The following is a 13481-nucleotide window of genomic DNA, read 5'->3' as shown; positions in this document are numbered from 1 at the left end:
AAAGAAAGAAAGAAAGAAAGAAAGAAAGAAAGAAAGAAAGAAAGAAAGAAAGAAAATTGACCACCAACTTACATCATACACAAGAATAAACTCAAAATGTATAAAGGACTTAAATGTAAGACGGAACACCATAAACATCCTAGGAGAACCCATAGGCAGCAAAATATCAGATATATGACGTAGCAATATCTTTACTGATACAGCTCCTAGGACAATGGAAACTAAGGAGAAAATAAACAAAAGGAAAGTTTCTTAAGTATTATTTGCCTCAGATCTCTCATTCCCCCCCCCCACCCTGCCACCATTGACCATTTTTCCCTGCATCTGCCCCTCCCAAGCCTTTGCCATATTCTCATCTTTTTTTTAAATGTATTTTTATTGATTTTTAGATAGAGAGGAAAGGAGAGGGAGAGAAACATTGATTGGGGATCAGCCTGGCAACTGAACAGGTATCAAACAGGCAACCTGTGGTGCACGAGAGGATGCCCAATTAACTGAGCCACACCGGCCAGGACTCAAGTGTGTCATCTTTAAACACTTGTTTCCTACACATAAAAACTCTTGCAGATTTAATCCCTAAACTGAATGACTTAAGATAAAGTACACCAAGGGCAATCACGAAACCCAGTAGGAGAATGTATACATGTGCATGAACTCTTTGTGCAATCAATTGGACATAACATTTTTCCTCTTTCGTAAGAAGGAAAAAGCTTATTCATCTTCACTCAGTGTAGGCTTTTAAGTTAGTGTCTACTGTTAGTCTAAGAATAATTTCTTTTAGGAGTAAAGCCAAAGTTATTACCCTGTAGTAGCATGTTTTAGTGTGCCTGTGTGTTTAAGTAGATACTAGTTAGTATTACAAGTGAGTTGACAAAGTTCATTTCTTCCTGTTGGTTTTAAGAAGATCCACCCTCAATGAATTGTATCTATATATCGTCTACTGTGTACTCTGTATTGTCTGGGAACGATGTTTTACATTTCACAGGTGATCTTTCCTTCAAGATGACAGCAGTCTAGTCCAGAGGTAGGTAAATTCCTGCCCAGGGACAAAATGGGGCTCACTACCTGTTTTTATATAGCTTATAATCTAAAAATGTTTATTTTTCTCAATGCCTATGTGTTTTATTAGCAATTTATTTATATAGTTATTTGTTTATTTATATTTTTGTTTTTTTCCTTTTACCTGTATCTCCCTGCCCTTTAACAATCATCAACTTATTCTCCGTACCTATGGATCTGTTTCTATTTTGTTTCATTTTTTCCTTTATTTTTTTAGATTCCACATACAAGTGGAATCATGTGGTATTTGTCCTTCTCTATCTGATTTATTTTCCTTAGCATACCCTCTAGGTCCATCCATGTTATCACAAATGACAAGGTTTCACTCTTTTTTATTGCTGAGTAATATATATATATATTATATCTATTCACCTATCAATAGACACCTAGGTTGCTTCCATATCTTATCTCAGAGCCATGAGAGTTCTCTGGGTTCTGCAGGAATTCTTCAGGATCAAAAACAGTGAATGCCACTGTTTACATTGGCCTCTGCCTTGATAGGGCAGGTAGGAGCTCTGTCCAGTTGCTCTGATCTACCTGCAAGGCCATGGCAGCTCCTTTCCGGCCATATTGCCTGGAACCTATTTCATCTTCAAATAAAGGAGTGAGCAGGATCAGCAGGGCATTGCTACACATGATTGGCCTCCACATTCAGAGGCACTCAGTCCTGCAGGCTGGTGCCTTATACTCCAAAGGCACCTGCTTGACTCCAACCCACCTGCCAAAACCATCTGGCACACAGTCTACACAGAGGCTGTTTTTACATAAGGCCACTTTTACAAGACTTGGAAAATAGCTATTTTGTCTAATTTATGTTAAACATAGGAAGTCAAATAAAATGAGAAGTCATGAAACATAGGAAGTCAAATAAAATGAAGGAACACAAAAAATCCCCAGGAGAAAAACTCTAATAAAATAGAGATAAGTAATTTTCCTGATAAAGAATTCAAAATAACTATCCATAAGAATGCTCATCAAACTTGAGAGTGGAATAGAAGAAACTGGGGAGAACTTCACCAAGGAGTTAGAAAGTATAGTAAAGAATCAAGTATAACTGAAGATACAATAATGAAATGAAAAATACTCTAGAACAGGGGCAGGGAATGTCTAGCCCAGCGGTTGCCAACCTTTCAGACTCATGGACCACCAGTGGCCTGCGGACCACCGGTTGGCGACTGCTGCTCCAAAGGTTTCCTTAAACCAGTAGTTGCCATCCTTTCGGACCTCACGGACCACTGGTTGGTGACCGCTGGTCTAGCCCATAGGCTGTATAAAACCTGCAAAGTTCACTGGCCCTGCCAAGGCATTAAGGGGCAAGTTAATTAAATAGTTTACCAACTATAACAGGCTAATTTTTAGGTTGATAATTTTGTATGGCCCGCCAATGATATTATAAATATCCAAATGGCTCTTGGCAGTAAAAAGATTCCACACCCCTGCTCAACATCAAATTAACTAATACAGAAGAATGGATAAGCAACCTGGAAGACAGACAGTGGAAAATACAAATCAAAACAGCAAGGAAGCAAAAAGAATTTTAAAAATGAAGATAGTTAAAGGGACTTCTGGGACAGCATCAAACACATAAACATTTTTTTGTTGTTGTTGCTGTTAATCCTCACTGGAGGATATTTTTTCCATTGATTTTTAGAGAGAGTAGAGGGAGGGGGAGAGACAGAGAGAAAACATCATTGATAGAGAGACACATCGATTGGTTGCCTCCCATACGCACCCCAGCCTCTTGACCGGAATAGACTTTTCAGTCTGTGGCTGATGCTCTAACCACTGAGAAAAATGGGCTAGGGCAAGCACACAAACATTTTTACTATAGACATAGAATAAGGAGACAGAGGAGGAGGAGGAGACAGAGGAGGAGGAAGAGGAGGAAGAGAAGAAGGAAAAGGAGAAGGAGAAAGAGGAGGAGGAGAAAGAGGAGGTGGAGTAGGGAGTAAAAATGTAGTTCTTTTACCATATATTTGAACATAAATGACTACCAGCTTAAAACAAATTGCTATAGATACAGAATGATATCCATAAGCCTCACAGTAACCACAAACCCAAAAGATACAAAATATACAAAAGAATAAAGAGAAAGGAAACCAAACAAAATACTAAAGCAAACCACAAGAGAAGAGATCAAAGAAAGAGGAAAAGAACAAAGAAGAATGGTTTTGATTAAATGGGTAGAAAAAAATGTAAAGAATAATATTTTCTGACACATGAAAATTGTATTAAATTAAAATTTAAGTATCCATAAAAAAAGTGTTATTGGAATACACCCATGCTCATTCCTTTACATATTGTCTGTTGTCATGGCTGCTTTTGTGCTACAATAGCAGAGTTGAGTAGTTGGGCAGAAATTATACAGCCTACAACTTGTATGCATGCATATAAGCATAACTAATGGACATAAGACACTGGGGGGTGAGGGATAGCCTTAAGCTATCCCAGAAAGAAAGGAACACTGTCATGCTAACAAGATCATAGCCAAGATTCAACTAAGCAGAGGATAAGCTGGGATTTATCTGATGACTGTAGAATAATCTTCCGCTTCAAGACAAGAGAGAAGAAAAAGAAGACCAGTTCTTTACCAACTAAGAAACTGCACTCAAGGAATTCTCATCATAAGATTTTTCCCAACTGTCTTATAGTGGTAGTTTGATCCTAATTATACTAAGTGAAGACTTATTTTGGTTATTCCATTATAATATTATACAGGCCGCAGGTCAGAAATTCAGGCCCTTGAGACCAAACCCAAGCCCATCCCATAGGCAGCTGATGACTTGTTAAATGTTTGCCAGCTTCACACCTCTTCTGAGAAAGTGGTGTGGAGAACTCCTCCCACGAGAGGAACTGCCATGTGGGGTATCATTTAACATTCATCAACTCACCTCCCACTCTGTTCCAGACATTGCTCTCAGTTCTGAGGAGACAGGGATGAGCAGGGAAGCAATGTCCTTGGTCTCGTGGAAATTGAAATGCAATGGAGGAGACAAGCAATAGACAAATGAATAGATAAGGAAATGCTGAAAAGTGCTACAAAAGCACAAGGTATCAAATACTGTATGATGCCACTTAAACGGGGTACATAGAGTAGTCAAATTCATAGAGACAAAAAAAAAAAAAGGTGGCTTCCAGGGCCAGGAGGGGCAATGGAGAGTTATTATGTAACGGATACATAGAGTTTTAGTTTTGCAAAATGAAGAGAATTCTGGAGGTGGGTGGTGGTAATGGTTGCACAACAATATGAATGTATCTAATATGACTGAACTGTATATTTAAAATAGTTAAGATGATAAATCATATGCCATTGTATTTTACCAGAATTTTTAAAATTAGGGGTGAGGGAGACCAGTAGAGATAAAGAGATGATCCCAAAAACTTCCATAGAGGGATGGGGAAAAAAACAGGTCACCTACAATCAACAACAAAGGAGCATTCAATTTCTCATCAGGAACACTGAATACTAGGAAAAAAATGAAGAAAAATGTATTCAAAATTCTGTGCTGACATTATTTTCAACTTAGACGCCTATGCTCAAACACATTTTTAACTAACCATGAAGGTAAAAAAGAGTCATTTTCAGACCAACATACATACACACACACACACACACACACACACACAAGGGATAGTGATGGTGATTGGCTAAGTGACTACTGTCAATGTATTTTCACTTTTAAAACATATATTTTGAGTAGGTAATTAATTCATGTGGTTTAAAATCAGACTAAATAAAAAGAAAAATGGTAAAGCTCCTCCTCCAGTGCCCATGTCCATATTCTCAGATTGGTCTCACTGTTCCTTCTCAGAAGTAAGCACTGTTATTGGATTCTCATGTAACTTCCAGAGTATCCCTAGGCATACATAAGCAAATTTGAATATAGATTCTTTTTTTCTCTTCCCTTCCTTTAAATGGTTGGTTTAAATGGGCTGGTTAGGTCTGAGTAGCAGGAAGATTGAGCCATGTGAAGATTTAGAAGAACAGTCCATGGAGAAGAGATACCAGAGAATCCATGGCAGGAACTGATGCCATGCATGTAAGGATCAGAAGGAAGGTCAAAGTGATGGATGTAGAGTGAATGAAGGAGCATATGACAGGAGAAAAAGCAGAAAGGGAGAAAGGGGCCAGTAACCCCACCTAGAATAAGAGCTGTCCAGCCCTGTCTTCGTTGATAAACTGCCTCGTATGTCAGCCATCCCTGCCCATCCCCCATACGAACCATTACGTTAGTTTAACCTTAAAAGAAAGGGTCCCTTGGACACCAGTTTGTTCCAGGAAATGGTAAGCTACAGAACACCTCCACCCCTCACACCCACACTTCTTCCTCTTCTGAAATGCCCTCAAACAGCTCACTTGCCCCCTTGAAGCCAACCAAGGAATGTGGCTTAAATCCAAACAGAGAGGCTCTTCCACTTCCAAAACTCCACCTTAATAGAATGCTTGCCAGTCAGAGGCCTTTTACTCTCTCTCTTTTTTTAATATATGTTTTATTGATTTTTTACAGAGAGGAAGGGAGAGGGATAGACAGTCAGAAACATCGATGAGAGAGAAACATCGATCAGCTGCCTTCTGCACACCCCCAACTGGGGGTGTGCCCACAACCAAGGTACATGCTCTTGACCCAAATCAAATCGGGACCCTTCAGTCCACAGGCCGACGCTCTATCCACTGAGCCAAATCGGTTAGGGCGACCTTTTACTTTCTTAATTTATTATCCTTCTTACCCTTAAAACTCCTGCTGAAATTAAAGTGATGACCAATGGGTGCCCTTGCCCAGTATCTGAATAAACAGCCTTTGCTCATTTTGTCTCTAACACAGTTTTGCCTTTGACATTATAAAACTGCTACACCTTTGGCCTAAGTGCAGGGCCCTACCTTACCCCAGCTCCTAAGATGGAGAGGGAATAGGGGAGAGAAAAATCAGAGATGCTTATTTTATTTTATTTTATTTTATTTTAGTATTATTCATACTTCTCAAATTCTATCTGCTAATACTGTTTCCAAATATTTATTTTAGCTCCACGTTTGGCATTTAGAGGAGTTAGTTCTTGTTGTTGTTGCTGTTGTTGTTTCATACTGAAGACCTCTATTTAGTACAATATATGCATAGACATAAACTCATGAAACTCTCCAAGCTTTGTGTAAATAGTTCTCTAATGTGGTTTTCATAAAGCAATATTATGACTCAGTGTGCATATTTAGAGAAATTATGATTTCTTTTAAAATTGTAATTATGGTTTAAATGACCTAATTGCCATTCAAAATCAGGTACAATATACACTCAATTCAATATATTTCTTTCAACTATTGCCAAGGATTAAAATAAATTCTAATGTATAGTGTATAATTTCACCTTAATTAAGTATTTCTGTGATTGGTTTCCAGATTTACGACTTATCTTTATAAATCTTCTTCCTTCTTCCCAGTATTTTTGGCTTGATGGAGGGATAATGCTGAAAAGATGAGTCTCTTTAATTTTTTACATGTTTTCATTATATAAGTAATGTATACTTACAAAACTTTGAAACGGTATGAAAGGTGGTAAAGTAGGAGGTGAAATTTGTCCCTGTCCACAAGAATTCTAGTCCTATGAAGCAATCAAGATATAATATGTGTGTAAGCCCTATCTGGTTTGGCTCAGTGGATAGAGCTTCGGCCTGCAGACTTAAGATATAATATGTGTCTATTTGCATGCACATATGTGTGTATTTAAAAAAAAACAAACAGCAAAGAATGGGACTTTGTGAAGAGGTTAGCCAACTGCAAAATTAGAGGGCAAACAGTCCACACAAGACTTGCTGCTAGTTAATAGCCTCTGCCCTTGTGCAAAGAGTGACAGAAGAGGCCATAGCTAGAAGTACGATTAAGAGGACGGGCCTGGCAAAGATGTTCTCTAGGAAGGCAAGGAACTGTGCAAGGTCACCATAAATCCAGTCAAGGATACAGAATCCTGTAGAGCAGTGGTTCTCAACCTTCCTAATGCCGCGACCCTTTAATACAGTTCCTCATGTTGTGGTGATCCCCAATTTCATTGTTACAAATTGAACATAATTAAAGCATAGTGACTAATCACAAAAACAATATGTAATTATATATGTGTTTTCCGATGGTCTTAGGCGACCCCTGTGAAAGGGTCGTTCGACCCCCAAAGGGGTCGCGACCCACAGGTTGAGAACCGCTGCTGTAGAGAGAGTTTTTTAGAATCATGGTTTAGATCAGCAAGCCAAGTCCAATGTGTTAGGAAGTCCTAGAAAGTAGACAGTAGAGAAAAGTTCTCTAAAGTTGACAATCAAGTAGACTCCAGACTTTAAAAGCATGGAGGATTCAAAAGGCATAGAGGATTCTAAAGTAGATCATAGGGTTGATGCCAATTGGAATTTGACTTGAAGCACAGCTTTGCTTTGATGCTTAATTTTTTAGTTTCACTTTCTCCACCAATACAATGAGAATAGTTACCCATTGTGTTGGATTGTTGTTAGCATTATAGATATTGCATATAAAATATCTGGCACAAAATAAAAGTCAAGTATGAATTACTGTAATAGTGAGGCTGGTATCAACAAACAACAGAGTTTAAAGCACTAATCTTAGGAAAAATATCTGGCACAAAATAAAAGTCAAGTATGAATTATTGTAATAATGAGACTGGTATCAACAAACAGAGTTTAAACCACTAATCTTAGGCTAGATGTTTGCTCTCTGGACTGCTGGCTGCAGATGGAACATCAGACACAAGTAAGTTAGAGCCTCCAGTGGTTTAGTAGGTCCTCATTATAAGATAGAGATGTATCTTACAAAAGTTTATGAAGCAGCCTCACACTAGTTTAGGGAAATAGTCATGGGCTTTTAAAAGAAATCTAAAATGATTTTACTCATTGGAAAGGATGACAGATGGACAGTGTGACACCCTGTAATTCCTTTTAGTTGTGGAAATAGCCGTCTGTGGAGGAATGAAGCCTGTTGATGTCACACTGCCAACTGGACAGATTTCAAACTCACAAGGACAACTTGTGTGTCTGACGAAGTAGTTCAAATTTTTATGCTTTTTTTCATAAAGTCCTTTCTGCCAAACGGCGGGTAAAGATTCAAGGGCACTTGTTGGTTTGAAAAAACTTAGATTTAACTTTTAAAAATGTTTTAGTAATCACCTCACCTTTTGAGAGTAAACGAGAATTAAATCAATACCTCCATAATAAAAAAAAAATTGGTCGATTTAAAACTAATTTTACATCATAAAGAAAGAAATTTAAAATACAACACCAAGTATTAACTATTAATCTTACAGAATGCCAATATTTTGAAATCAATTGTGCTCCATATAATGTGAAAGTGAGGGATAGGACCATCTTTTACTCCTTAAAGTTCTATTTTTTATTAGTTTTGTGTACATTAATGATAAAAGTCTAACATCCTTTCCAGAAATTGTGTCTTTCTATTTAAGTAACTCAGTTGTGTTAGTGAAAGGGGAAAAGGTCTGATTTTTGGAACTCAATGTACCAAAAAAAGAAAATCAAGTCTGAACCTGTCATTTGCCTCTTGTCAAATGAGATGCACAGGCTTGGCATATAATGTCCTTACCTTCAGGTTTTCACTGGCCCTCCACTTGGGTGGAAGTAGGTATGATGTTAACAAGAGAAATGTGGCATCTACAAGGCAGATTGGGACCTAGTAATTTTAAGGAGCAGGTAACTTAAGGTTAGATCCTGGCCTCAAGAAATTAATAAGGATATTGACTGGACAGAGATAGGCCAGTATTATGGGGGTGAGGTCCTAGTTTTCTGATTGCTTGCTTGCTTGATGAGGTGAGGATTTAGCATCGGAGCAGGAATCATTTAAACCTGTATTTCCAAAAATATAGCACTTTGTACTGGTATTAAACATATAAAGTTAGATCATCCTATATAATAAAAGGGTAATATGCAAATTGACCCTAAAGGCAGAATGATCGGGAATGACCAGCTGCTATGACACAGACTGACCACCAGGGGGCAGACACTCAATGCAGGAGCTGCCCCCTGGTGGTCAGTGCACTCCCACAGGGGGAGTTGCGCTCAGCCACAAGCCACACTGACGGCTGCCAGAGGGATGTCTGACTACCAGCTTAGGCCTGATCCCCTGGGAGTGGGCCTAAGCCAGCAGGTGGACATCCCCCAAGGGGTCCCAAACTGCAAGAGGGTACAGGCCAGGTTGAGGGACACCCCCCCTCCCAAGTGCACAAATTTTTTGTGCACCAGGCCTCTAGTATATACATGATATGCTAATATTTTTAATTACCTTGACTATAACAAGTGATACTAGTTTACATTAATGATATAGACTTTGGTTCTACATTTATTTGGTTAAATAGAAAAGTTTTAATAAAAAATAATGGTAAAGTTTTATGAAACACTAGAGGCCCGATGCACAAAATTCGTACAAGAGTAGACCTTCCTTCCCCCGGCTGCTGGCACTGGCTTCTCTCGGGCACCCGGGACCCGGGCTTCCCTCGCAGCCCCCGCTTCATCCAGAAGGTTGTCCAGAAGGACGTCTAGTCTAATTAGTATATTATGCTTTTGATATTATAGATGCCAAGAATTGTGAAGGTTGTATGTGAATGATTGGTTTGTGAAACATTCATTTTAAGCAAAACAGCAGACATGTTTTTAACTGAAGCAGCCCTAATCCTGAGTGTCAGTGGCTATGTGAGTTGGCATTCTGAGACTATAAAATCCACTGGGTTGGGGTGGGGGGATTTTAATTGTTTCCTTTGTGTGTTTTTAATTTCAAGTCCTATAAATATAGCCTAACAGATAATAAATGAAAAAAGATTCCATTTTCCCAATTTCCAGGATGAAGAGGAATAATGTGGAAAATCAGAAAATATCAGTTTCACTGTGAGAACTTTGAATGTTAGCCAGAAAAAGATATAAAAGTCAGCTTTCATATGAAACACCGAAATTTTGGTGTTTGCTTGACACACATCTTATAAACTGAGAATTATACCTACAATAATACAATCCCTAATTAAAAATTATGTTTACTTTAATTATGTTCATCTTATTTGAAAGATAAATGTGATGGTTTGAGACACCAACAACAATATAGAATTTCTAAAAGGTGGTTGAGGGCATTGACATAAAGGAAAGATATGATAAATACAGCGATGTACAACCTGTAGGCTGAGTGATCCATGCTAGAGATGGACTGAAAAGTTGGATATGAGCTTCCTAAGAGCCAAAACAAATATAAAGGTAATTAGTAACTACAGTGGCAAACTATGGCCCTTGGGCCAAATTTAATATGCCACCTGGTTTGTAAATAAAGTTTCACTGGAGCACAGCCATGCTCATTTGTTTCTACATTGTCTGTAGCTCTTGCTTTTTAAAAAAATTATCTTATTGTTGAAAGTATTATAAACCCCCCCCCCCCCCCATTGACTCCTTCTAGCCCGCACCTGCCTCCTGCCCTAGGCCTTCATCACACTATTGTCTGTGTACATCGGTTATGCATATATGTATACAAGTTCTTTGGTTAAACTCTTCCCACTATCCCTCCCCCCATCCCCTTGTGAGATCCATCAGTCTGTTCCATGTTTCTATGTCTCTGAATCTAATTTGTTCATCCATTTATTTGTTCTTTAGATTCCACACATGAGTGAGACCATGTGGTAATTGTCTTTCACTGACTGGCTTATTTCACTTAGCATAATACTCTCCAGGTCTCTCCATGCTGTCTCAAAGGGTAAGAGATCCTTCCTTTTTACTGTTGCATAGTATTCCACGGTGTAAATGTACCACAGCTTTTTTATCCACTCATCTACTGAAGGGCACTTGGTTTCTTCATTATAATGGCAGAACTGAGTAGTTGCAAAAGGGACCCTGTGGCCTGCAAAGACGAAAACATTTGCTATCTGGCCCTTTACAGAAAGAGTTTGCCAAACCCTTGTGTTACAATATTACAGGATCTAAAAGACTTTTAAAAATTCACTAGCTCAGTGAATTTTAAAGAACACAACTTTTTTAAAGAATACAACGTTTTTTTTTAGTTTTAAAAGTTATGATTTTTTAAAAATCCTCATCTAAGTATATGTTTATTGATTTGAGAGAGGGAGAAAAGGAAAGATACATAGAGAGAAACATCATTGTGAGAAATATGGATCAGTTGCCTCCTGTAGGCACCCCCAACCTGGGATCAACCCCGCAACCTTTTGGTGTACAGGGGGATGCTCCAATCAACTGTGCCACCTGACCAGGGCTAAAAGCTATTGATTTTGATTTAAATGTTTATCAATATTGATAGGATATTTTTGCTTTCAAGTTTATGATTCTATTCTCATTGATTAGCAGAGTAAGTTACATTGTAAATTTCAGTTAGTCAAAGTGATCTCTTGTATAAATAAAATAGTATATATTCGATATCTCCTTGAAATGTAAGTCTAAAAAGTGACTGCCTCTATAAGCCCAGATCTGAAACAGGTCCATTACGGGACAGCTATTCTTTAGACAGGATTTTTAGATATAGTCTTCTGCCTTTTAAGGTGCATCACATTATCATTGATTTCAGAGGAAAAGCAATCTCTTAATAAAAGACATTTCCTTCTGCTCAGTCTTAAGTACAGGTCAACAACAACTGTCATATACCAGTAATGGATGTAGAGCAATTCACTGAAAGAAAAAGATGAGAATGTCAGTGAAAGTTCTTTAAAAATCTCTCCATTGCTTGGACTTCAGAGAAGGGAGGGAAAGAAAGAAAATGAAGGGAGGCAGACCTTACCGTGAGTGAAGTGTCCCTTCTTAGTGTTCACTTCGAGCAGCCTAAATTTGAAGCCCACTTTACTACCTGGCCATACCTGCTTGATCCAGCAGTGGATCTGATATAGGTTGAAAAATTAGGTTCTCTCTCCAGAGAAGTGGGAAGAGGCTGGGTGTGGGCACTGAGGTCATGAATGGTGGCACCCAGAGAAGGAAGCCTCAGCAAGTAGGCATCTGAAAAGATGCTGCACGTCATATGTCATTAGGAAAATGCAAATTAAAATAACAAAGAGCTATCACCACACACTCTTTGGAATGCTGACAATAGCAAAGATTTAGAGCAACGGAAACTCATTCTTTGCTGGTAGGAATGCAAAATGATACAACCACTTTAGAAGATAGTTTGGTGGTTTCTTTCAAAGCTAAATATACTTTTAAAAAATTTTTTGTATTGATTTCAGAGAGGGAAGGAGAGGGAGAGAAAGAAATATCAATGATGAGAATCATTGATCAGCTGCCTTCTGCACGCCCCACTCTGGAGATTGAGCCCACAACCCAGGCATGTGCCCTGACCAGGAATCAAACCATGACCTCCTGGTTCATAGTTCAATGCTCAACCACTGAGCCACACCGGCCGGGCAAAACTAAATATACCTTTACTCTATAATCCAGCAATTGTGCTCCTTACCCAAAGCAAAATTTATGTTCACATAAATACCTGCACATGCATATTTATAACAGCTTTATTTACAATGATCAAAACATGGAAGAAAACAAGATGTCCTTTAGTAGGTGAAAGGATAAGTAAATTATGCTGTATCCAAACAATGGGATATTATTTGGCACTAAAGAGAAAGCAGCTATCAAACCATGAAAAGACAGAGGAAACTGAAATGCATATTACTAAATGAAAGAAGTCAATCTGGATCCCTGGCCAGGTAGCTCAGTAGGTATGTCCTGATACATCAATGTTGTGGGTTCGGTCCAGGGTCAGGAAACATACAAGAATCAACCAATGAATGCATGGGTGGCTGAAGCTACAAATCAATGTTTCTCTCTCTCTCCCTACCTCTCTCTCGAATATATATATATATATATCAATAAAAAATAAGTCAATCCGAAAGGATATATACTATATGATCAAAACCATATGACATTTTGAAAAAGGCAAAATTATGGAGACAGTAAAAAGATAAGTTTAGATTCTTTCATAAGTATTCCATTTCTGTGTTCTGTGTTGTTAAGAAAGGTAAAAAAGCAAATATAGTAAAAATAGAATTATAAATTATGTTGCAGCACATAATGAACTACTACAGACTTTTATATAATGATTGTGGAAAATACATAGTGACATAAGCAAAATACTCATGATAAGAAAAATAAAAAATAAGGATCCAAATGATACAATATGATCTAATTTTATAGTATATTTAAAATGTATAAATGATGTATATTATATAGTATATAATAACTATACTTTCCCATGTTTCATTAGTCTATAAAGCTAATTACTATTTATGTTACACATAAATATCCTATCTAATAATAGAGAAACATGGTAATTAGCCTTACCTCCGCTACCCTTCCCATTGGCTAATCAGGGCGATATGCAAATTAACTGCCAACCAAGATGGCGGCCGGCAGCCAGGCAGCTTGAAGTGAACAGGAGGCTTGCTTGCTTCAGTGAC

At 38.1% G+C, this 13481-nt stretch overlaps 1 long non-coding RNA gene across 1 annotated transcript in view; it reads left to right on the top strand.

Moving 5' to 3' along the window:
• Nucleotides 1-12520, top strand: part of LOC106724825 — a 15640-nt gene extending 3120 nt beyond the window's left edge. Inside the window, exons 2-3 of the long non-coding RNA XR_001360656.1 lie at nucleotides 8699-8702; nucleotides 12488-12520. This is a non-coding gene — a long non-coding RNA (uncharacterized LOC106724825). The remainder of the gene's footprint in view (nucleotides 1-8698; nucleotides 8703-12487) is intronic.
• Nucleotides 12521-13481: the final 961 nt, after the last annotated feature.

Source organism: Myotis brandtii, unplaced genomic scaffold (assembly GCF_000412655.1).
Source record: "Myotis brandtii unplaced genomic scaffold, ASM41265v1 scaffold99, whole genome shotgun sequence".
NCBI lineage: Eukaryota > Metazoa > Chordata > Mammalia > Chiroptera > Vespertilionidae > Myotis > Myotis brandtii.
This window is presented reverse-complemented; position numbering and strand designations above follow the sequence as displayed.